We start from the raw sequence: 10,319 nt of genomic DNA on the forward strand, positions 1-10,319 counted from the left end.
AGTCGATTGCTTTTTAAATTCAGATTGATTTTTAATGAATTTAATCTAATTCTTCTCATTTCTCTAAATTTACCCAAATTCGCTCAAAACTTATTGCAATCAAATTTTTATCCATCATATGAATTGTTTTCAATTTATTTGAATTTTTTTGGAATTTATCCTGAATGAATTTATTTGAATCCTTCTAAAATCACACAACTGTGCTTAATTCAGTGTCTTTTTCAATTTTTATAAGTTTTTATTTAATTGTTAACCTCACCTTGAATTATTAGGCATTTCTTTAATTTTTTTGAATTCCCTTGGATTTTCCTAAGCTTACTTGAAAGTTTCTGAATTCGATGAAATTTTTTTATATTTTCAAATTGTTTTAAATTTATTTGCACGAAAAAAATACCCTATGAATGTGACAAAAAGTACCCTTTGGTCCCTATATTTGATTTAATATTATATTTTGCTTAAAAATCTTTTAGTCTATCTAAGAATGTTAGGAAGTAGTTAAAAATGTTATGTCATCTTTTTCAATGTTGTTGTAAAATTATTTACAAACCAATCATTAAAAATTTTCCAATGAATCTTAAGAACACTTTTTTCATTCTTTTTACACCCTGAAAAATTCTGTTCGCCTAACATTTTTTTAAATGTTGAAAAATGAAGAAAAATGTCTCAAAGTCTTCCATATTATTTTTCCACAAATTTGTTTGTTCAGGACACATTTGTAAAATCAGCATTGTAAGACCAACTGTACACTGAATGAGAGTATTTAAGCCATAGTCTGAAACTCCTTTGCAGTTTGCACAATCCAGAATTTTCAGATTTACACTTGGCGCGCGAAGAGATCTCGATGAGAACTTTGTATAACTCATGATTAGGTACTCGACCGTCCTTAGTTTTCCAATGTTGGTCATTCCTCTGTCGGAAAGATAATATTTAGATAAGATTCAATATTTCAAATCAAATCGATGAGCTTCCCCACATTTCTCGACTATTTTTTAAATTTGACGTTAGGTCTTGCCCACGGTTCAATGTGCGTTGTTGCCCGACTTCTTGTTTATACGGGGTGGACACGCTGGGGCTTACATACATGGCGAGTTCAATGCTACCCGAATTGCACAACAGCAGAGGAGAAGCCATTATACAGGGGTATTTTCATGTTTCGCGCCTAAGTTGCATTCGGATCGTTCATTCGGCCAAGTCCGTGCATCTTCGGGTGGAGTTTATAATAGGTTCCATGGTTGCGTTCGAAACTTCCAACGGTTATGTCCAGATTCACCTGTTTGCCCTGATCATAGATCACTGTCAGAAAATGTAGGCAATGTCAATTTAAAGTTTACGCATGTAATATTTCATTCACTTTATTTGAAACATATGCTGTCTATTCATAACATATTTTTTTTATGCAGTAAAAATAAGCGTTAAACACCATTCACTCTTTGACAACTGGAAGCGCAGAATATTATTACTATTTTATAGTATTTGTCACTCAGCAGCCATTCTATAATGATATTAACACAGAAAAAAATGACGTTTACTTCTCAGTTCACATATCTCACTTCATTATTAATTAAACACTTTTATTATTTGTAATTACTATATAACATAACCTATAGTGTTTTGACACTTATATCCGTTTAAAGTTTCGAACGCAACCATGGAAACTATCATAAACTTGATCCGAAGATGCACGGACTTGACCGAATGGCCGATCCGAATGAAACTTAAAAGGCGCGAAATATGAAAATACCCCTGTACAATGGCTTCTCTCCTGTTGTTGTGCCAATCGGGTAGCATTTTACTCGCCATGTATGTAAGCCCCAGCGTGTCCACCCTGTATATTAAACAACAAAGAGCGCGTTGAAATTTTGAAAAATTCAAAAACATTAGCTAGACCCTTTCTTCCTCGCTTTGAGAATTTAATGAGAATTTATGAGTATTTTGAATTAGGATTTAGAAAATCGTATTTACTATCTTGAGAATTAATAATTACATTGATCAAATTTGGCGAGAAAATGTATGGCTTCAAATTTGAAAGGGTGCTAAATTTAAATGTCAGAACGAATTTTCAACACCAAACATTAATTTTCTATTCATAAAGACTAATTTTCAACAAAGTACATAAATTGACATCCAAACAAGATCAATTTTCAACATAAAAAAATTAAACAAAACAGTTTCTTTTACCCAAAGAAAATATTTTTCAATCCAAAATAGAAGAATTAAATTTTCAGTTTAAAAGATCAATTTGCAGAAAAAACATGTAAACAAAATAATTTAATTTTTGTTACAAAACATGAATTTTCTACCGCAAAAGTTACAGTTTCAATCAAATATATAAATGTTCAACTAAAAATGTTAAATTTACAAACAAAAAATAGGATACTTCGATTTCCAGTTAGAAAAGTAAATATAGAAAAACGAATATTGAACCCAAAAAATTATTTTTTTTTAAACAGAATAGTTCAAGTGAATTTTCAACTAAAATGATGAATCTTGAACTAAAAAAATTTAGTTTTTAGCCAAATACGTGAATTTTTTAACTCAAAGACGAATTTTCTGCAAAACAGAAAATAGTTAAATATTTAGTTAGTAAGATAAATTTTTAAACAGAAAGAAACGAATTTTCAACAAAATATTGAAATTTTTAACCAAAAAGACTGTTTTTCCACTAACGAGAGTACTCTTCTTCCAAAAAATTAGGATTTTCAAAAAATAGTTGAATTTTCACCTTAAACAGATAAATTTTCAACAAAATAGTATAGTTTTTAATCAAGAAGATTAAATTTATATCGAAAAATACAAATTTTTGACAAAAAGTCGAACAGTTACATTGTCAGTTAAAAAAATTAATTCTAAAGACAAAAAACTAATTTTAAACCAAAAAGATGTGTTATTAGATATTTCAACCAAAAAGGATTTTAATTTTTTACCAAAAATAGTTTGATTCAACCAAAAAAAGATTATTTTATAACAAGATTGTATGAATCCTCAATCAAAATAGATTAATTTTGAAACACATAGTTGCGATTTCCAGCCATAATAATAAAAAAATTAACTTCAACTTTAGTTTATCGAAAATTCCCTAACTCTGTGAGGTTTTCCCTGACATATTCTCTGCGTTTCTGGAATTACGTTATGATAGATATTTGTTTCAACAAGAAATGCATTAAATTCTCATAAATGCTCCATAAATTCTCTGTTTAAGCTTAAATGCTGAGCATATTCTCGGGAGTATTTGCTCAACATGAATTCTTGGGCATTTCAGAACTCTGTTCATGATTTCCCGCGGTTTTTCACGGTGAAGTTTTTCAATTTTGCCGATCAACTAAAAGTAACATTTACTTTAATTCATTACGTTAGTTCAAAACCTTCAACACAACAGAGCAAAAAATTGCAGAATAAATTAATTTCTAAACAAATACTTAAATTCTTCTCTAAAAACTATTAATTTTTGAAAAAAACGAAAATATTTAAACTTCCAGTTAAAAAAATCAATTTTCAACAAATAAAAAACGAGTTTTCAACCAAATAGTTCCATTTTCAACTTATCTGATTAATTTTCAACTAAAGGATGAATGTTCCACTGGAATCGTTAAATTTTTAAGAAACAAAAATTAATTTTTACTACAAAAGATAAATTTTCACCTAAAACATAAATAATTCAATTTTAAATTTAAAAAAAATTAATGTTCAACCGACCAGATTAATTGTTACCTGAAACTATGGAATATTTAATTCGAAGAATAAGTAAAAAAGTAAATTTTTGACTGGAATAATGGAATTTTAAACCAGAAAGATGAAGTTTCAACAAAAAATTGAATAATTAAATTTTTAGTTAAGAAATGAATGTGCCACCAGAGATGATTTTTTAACTAAAATTATGGAATATTCAATTGGAATAATAGTTAGGTTTTTAGTTAAAAAAAATTCCTTTTCAACCAAAGAAAAAACAACTTTTCAGTAAAATAGTTCATTTTTCAAACAAAAAAATGAATACTTAAATAAAATGATGAATTTTTAGCCAATCAAATTAATTTTTAATAAGAGAGTTTAACTGTTAACAAACTTTTCCACCAAAAAAATCGGGTTTTTAAACAAAATACGTAAATTTCCAACTAATAGTTGAATTATCAATAAAAACGACCAATTTTCATCGAAACTGATGAATTTGGAACTAATAAAGGTTAATTTTCAATAAAAAACGTAACATGTAAATTTTCAGTTGGAGAAATTGAAATAGGTAAATTTTCGGACAAACAGTTTAATTATTAAAGAAAATATTTTAATCTTTACACAAAGAGTTGAATTTTCCTTCAAAAAATATAAATTCTCAAATTCTCCATTTAAATTATAAATCTTCAACCAAAAAATAATAATAATTTTTAACAAAAAAGTTTAATTTTGAACGAAGTTGTTGAATTTTTACGAAGAAATGATGAATTTACACGAATCAAGTCACTTTTCTAAATTGAAAATTATTATTTAAATGATGAAAGCTTGAATTTTACTATAATTAGAAATAAATTCCCGGTGTTTAAAATAAATTCCAAGTCATTTCCCGGCCAAGTCGCCACCCTGTTATCCCACATATGTCAAGGTCTACCTTTTCCCTGGCGGCCCGAAGGAACCGAATGGAGCCTCTACAAGTACCCGCAAAGACCCAATTAGGTCCCCATTCAGTTCCTTTTTTTAAAATCTCGAAAAACAGCAAAATCAACTTTCAAATTGTTGAAATTCGGATTCTACGTTACGATTCCGTATAAAAGGTCACGGAATAATCTCAATAGTTTTTTTTTTGCACGGGTAAAAAGTTTAAAAAAATATAATACGTATAACGCCTGTTGACTGTTACTTACAGGCGATGCGTTTGAAGTGTAGCAGTCAACAGGCGTTATACGTCTTATTTTTTTAAAACTTTTTACCGTTGCAAAAAAAAAACTATTGCGATTATTCCGCGACCTTCGATAGGGAATTTTAACGTAGAATCCGAATTTCAAGAATTTAAAAGTTGATTTTGCTGTTTTTTCGAGTTTTTTAAAAAAGGAACCGAATAGGGACTCACTGCGGTCTTTACGGGTACCTTGTAGAGGCTCCATTCGGTTCCTTCGGTGCGCCTGGGTTTCTATCTCTATGTCCATCTAAATTAACGTCTACATTTTTAGACGTCCTCAATTTTTATCTTCTTCAATCATTTTACTTCCAGCAGGGTGCTCCGAATTACATTATGAATTTAAAATAAAAATAAAAATTCACCAGTTATGAAAACATGAACGGGCCATTGCTGATATATTTTTTTAATTTCATAAAAGGCCAACGCACTATTTTATTAACTTTAGCAATAAAAAAAACGTTCAAGCTTTCAATATTAAACAATTATAATTTTCAGGATATTCCCAAATAATTACAAAATAAAAATTAGTAAAACAATTTGAGCTTCTCCAAACTTGGTACCACTTGAAATTGGAAAAATTCGACGATAATATATCCCAAACTTTTCAAATTATAAACATTAGAAATGTGGCATTAAAAATTCAACATATTCAAATTACTCATTTATAAGAATACAGTGAGTTTATGTGAAGTTCTAAACTGGCAACTGTTAAGAATGAAATAAATTAATTAAAATACAATTTTTAATTTAAAATTCGAGTTCCAAAATTTTTTATCTTTAAATTGACGGACGTTAAAATAAAAAAATTTGAGAATTTGCTTTCGAACTGAATAATTTTAAATTACAATTCTTCTAAGTGGCTTAGGGTAAGTGTTCCAGTTTCCGGACACTCACCTGTTGTTGGACAGTGTTGTGTATTTTATAGTAGTTAGTTTGTATTCTGAATACGCCATTTTGGGCATGTGTGCTGTTTTCTCTACTAGAAAATAGAACGTACACATTTTTATTCTGAAAAGTTATAACTTACTTTAGTTACGCTTTGACTGAAATAGTTGCCTTTTCCAAACGAGAGTGACTAAAAAATTTTGAACTCCTTGGAAAATTTCATTTATTTAAAATTTTCGAATCGCTTTAAATTATTGACATTAATTGAAAATTCCTTGAAATGTTTTTAAAAATCCTGAAATATTTCAAATCCTTTAAAATCTTTTGAAAATTTGCAAAGGTCTTGAAAATTCCTTGCAATTTTAAAAATGCCCTAAATATTTCGAATCCTTCCAACTCTTATACTAAATTATTGAAATCAATGAAAAATTCTTTATAATCTATTCAAATTTTGACATACCTTGAACTTTTTAAAAAATATTTTGAAACTTTTTTTGAATATTTTTAAACGAGCGGCTGCCAATAAAAGTGGAAATATCTCGTTGGTGAGTAAGAAGCAGCTGTAGAAAAGTTCTTTAAAAAATGGACATAATTTCACGGCTGTAAAAAGTAGCAAAAGAATATTGGCTGTAAAAAGTAGACAACGGTGCTTGGGCTGTAAGAAAGGTGCATAGAAAAACTTGGCAGTAAGAAGTGGACAAACGTTGTGCATCGGTGAATCGGCTCTGTTACACGCTGCGAAGTAAAGCCTCGTTTAAAGCCGAAAATTCACGAGGACGAACCCGATCTCGCCCGACTGGAAGATTCGCTTTCAGTGGCTAACTAGCTATTAGGAGTTTTTCGGTAAACTGAATTTTCACTGAATTTTGCAGGACGTCCAGGCCGTCAAGAGAATGAAAGGAAGTTGATGGCAACGTTTTTAACGATTGCTTTGCGATGAATTCTAAGAGAAAATTGGAAAAAGATCACAAAACATTTTCTATTGTTTCCTAACATTTTTAAAAAGTGTGTAAAATATTTTTTAGACTCTTGCAATTTTTCCAGATTAGATAATTTTAGAACAATTAAGGAACATAATTCTTTTAAAGCCTTCTTGTGCCATTTTGCTGCAGATTTTTTAAAGTTTATGTTGGTTTAAATAATATACTTTCAAATTTGAGTAAGTTTAAGAGACTTTCAGAAATTTTAAATGATTAAAAAACGATTTTAAAAATTATCAAAGAAGAATCTGAATTATTTTAAAGGCACCTTTTTTTAAGTTTTCAGAATTAAGCAACAATCAGAAAAAGGACGTGATTAGAAAAAAGAATTTTTCAATATTCGTTTGCAAATATTAAACGATTTAATATGTTGAATAATTAACTTTGGGAGAAAATTGAAAAAGGTCTTTAAAAATAAAAAACGGTATCCTAAAATTTGCTGCAAAGAGTGTTAAATATTTTAAAGTGAAATTTCCTAGAATTTCAGAGATTCAAAAATAATTTAAACTTTAGAAGATTTCTAGAAATTAAAACTTTTAAAGATGTTAAAAATATAGTTTAGTAGCTGCTGATAATAAAAAGTGAAAATATAATTATTTACTAAAAATAGAATTATAATTAATAATTTCATATCTGTAAAAAGTTATTAATAGAACATTGGCAGTAAAAATTAAACAACGGTACTTGGGCCGTAAGAAACTGGAATAGAAAAACTCAGTAGTCAAAAGAGATTTTTTACCGCCGGTTATGCCATCGTTTTTTTCTTTTCTGTAAGATCATGATAAACTATTCGGCAACATTGCAATATGCATTGAAACTTCAGAAATATTTGAGCTTTGGGACATTTTTCTTGTCATCGGCGTTAACAATTGAATTATCTTAAATTTAACTGAAAACTTGTTGTTTGCAAGCCAAGAAATTCGTCTGTCGCAACTTCCCTAGCTCCCACCGCTGATTGTCACATGTTACGTACACTGTTAGAAATTTCTATAGCGATTTTATTATAAATTTATTGGAAGTAATATGCATATACATGTAGTAAATTTAATATACCATTATCTTGTAAAATAATATACAGGTATAGTAAAATAGAGTGCATAAAAGTTGAAAGTTCTTTGATGTATTCAAATCTTGTCAAATATTTCAAACTAAAATAATAATCTACAATTCATCGAATAAATTCTTATTTATAATCAAAGTGCGACGTACGGGTGGGGTTTACATTAAAATTCACTGCCAATGTCAGAATTTTTACGTGAGCACTGCTGATTTTAGATTAGGTGTCTTAATTATGTACTTAATTGAACTTATCCACTTGAAACCCAGTATAATTTATGTTTAACTATAAACAAATATGATGCTTTATTATTTAGAATTAAACATTACTGCCAAAATTATCTTTAATTTGTGTAAAGTGAAATTACCTGGCTCTTCTAAGAATTGATCAATATACATGTATAATTAAATTTATTACGCAGCTTCTTAATAACTATTTCATAGACTGAGTTATTATATTTACTATACAAATGTATAGTAAATGTATATTAAAATTGCAAACATTTATAACCTGCCAATGACAGAGCCAATGACAGACCTATAACCTGCCAATGACAGAGCCAATGGCAGAGGAAGCGGGAATGTATTGTGAGAACCCACCTTACGGATAGGTGGAGTGGTGGGGTCACCTCTCAAGTTACATTAAACGAGATTCATATTTGTACTTCAATGTGTTGTTCTCCCATAAGTTCGAGTATCATTGATAGCTTTGTTTAAGATAATACTTCATGTTAAAAACCCTTTTTTGTTTAGGAAACATTGTTTAGGAAATTTGACGTAATAACTAATTAACATGTTCTTGAATTTATTCTGCCCTGGGATCAAACATGGTACAAAAAACGCCGTGAACTTTGGAATTAAAACTGTTGTTTATACATTAATTTAAAAAATAACAATATTTATAATTTTATAAAATTTTGAAAATATTACTTTTAAATATTATTTATTAAGAATATTCTTTCAAATATTTGGCAATTTTTTAAAATTTACATGTTTTTTACCATCTTTGGCCTTAGGAAATAGATTTCGCGAATGAAATTATAGAAATATCTCAATTAGTTAGCAAAAGACTATGAAGACTTTTGCCTTCGAAATGATACCAAAAACTTTAAAAAATGTTAACAAATGGACTACAGAATTGGCTTTAAGCTTTTCTACCAATTGGAGAAATAGATATTTCTTTTATCTTTTTCCAGGATCTGATTTTTTCCTTGAAAATAAAGCAGATTAAAAACACTTAAAAAATAGAAAGAAAAAAGGTAAAAAATGTATGCAGTTTTTTTGTTGGAAAAAACGGCACATTTTTTAATAAAACTCCTTTCTACACCACCCGCGGAAGAAAATATTTACAAAATTTTTATTAAATAATAAATATTTGATCTTTTGCACACAAATACACACACACATTATGCCTCAAGCAATTTTATATGTACTTTGAATACAAAAATGTTAATTCCATGAAACTTATTTCAAGTGAACAATTTCAAGGCATATCTTTTTTCCGTCTACAAAAATTTGTAGGTTGTTGATTTTTTTAAATAATTGGAAAAAAGTACATTTTTTTAAGTAAAAAAATGTCGTCCTTTCTCCATTTCAACTCGTGCTAACTTAAATCATTTTCAGAATGTTTAGAATCTATTAATACTAATTCAACTACGTATCTACATTTTCTGAAAACTATATTTGAAAGAAAAACTTAAATACTTTAATGAACATAGAAACTGTTAATTTTGTGTTGTAGACAATGTAATAAACATGAAGTTCAACCTTCAAGCGCTTCGTTCATCAAGCAAATTGTAAGAAATGGAAAACCTCCAGTGATAATGTTGCAGATTAAGGTTGAAATAAGTTTTTGTTGCAACTTTAACTTAATAGAATTAATGATTCGAAGAGTATGAATTTTTTAAATTGCAAGTGGAAATAGTCACGCTGCCTTTTCCGCATGTGTATGTAGAAAGGAATTTTATTTAAAAATGTATCGGCTTTTTTAACAAACAACTAAAATGAATTTTTTACATTTGTTATTTTTATTTTTGAAGTGTATTCAATCTGCTTAATTTTTAGGGAAAAATCATATACTGGATCGAAAGCGATAAAAGAAATATCTATTTCACTAGCTGGTCCAAAAGGTTAAAGCCTGTACAACCGTTTGTTAAAATTTAAAAAAAAATTTTGGTATCATGTAAACGGCAAGTTTTCATTTTTTATTACTAAGTAATGAAGATATTTTTATAATTGTATATGTGAAATCTATTTCGTAAGTCCAAAGATGGTAAAAATATCGTAAACTTAGAAAAATTACCAACAACTTACAAGAATTTAAAAAATAAAAGTCAATGTGTATCATATTCAAACAATATATTGGAAAATTTATCAAAGTATTAATATTGTTTACTTCTTAAATTAATGTATATAGAATGGAACCGTTTTTATTCGAAATTTCACACCGGTTTTTTGTACCATCTTTGACGCTACGCAGAATCAAGCAAAAATATTATAAAAATATGTTCATT

At 28.3% G+C, this 10,319-nt stretch overlaps 1 protein-coding gene across 2 annotated transcripts in view; it reads right to left on the minus strand.

Annotated features, from left to right (window-relative positions):
- Window positions 1-699: 699 nt before the first annotated feature.
- The window catches only part of LOC117170382, a 15,348-nt gene continuing 5,728 nt past the window's right edge, over window positions 700-10,319 (minus strand). The window contains exon 3 of one of the 2 annotated variants that reach the window (XR_004466778.1): window positions 700-909. The gene's annotated coding sequence lies outside the window, so the exon portion shown is untranslated. Of the gene's footprint in view, window positions 910-1,760; window positions 1,826-10,319 lie in introns of those variants that run through there. The other variant, XR_004466779.1, reaches the window with a different exon arrangement.

The sequence above is a fragment of the Belonocnema kinseyi genome, chromosome 1 (genome assembly GCF_010883055.1).
Source record: "Belonocnema kinseyi isolate 2016_QV_RU_SX_M_011 chromosome 1, B_treatae_v1, whole genome shotgun sequence".
Classification (NCBI taxonomy): Eukaryota; Metazoa; Arthropoda; class Insecta; order Hymenoptera; family Cynipidae; genus Belonocnema; species Belonocnema kinseyi.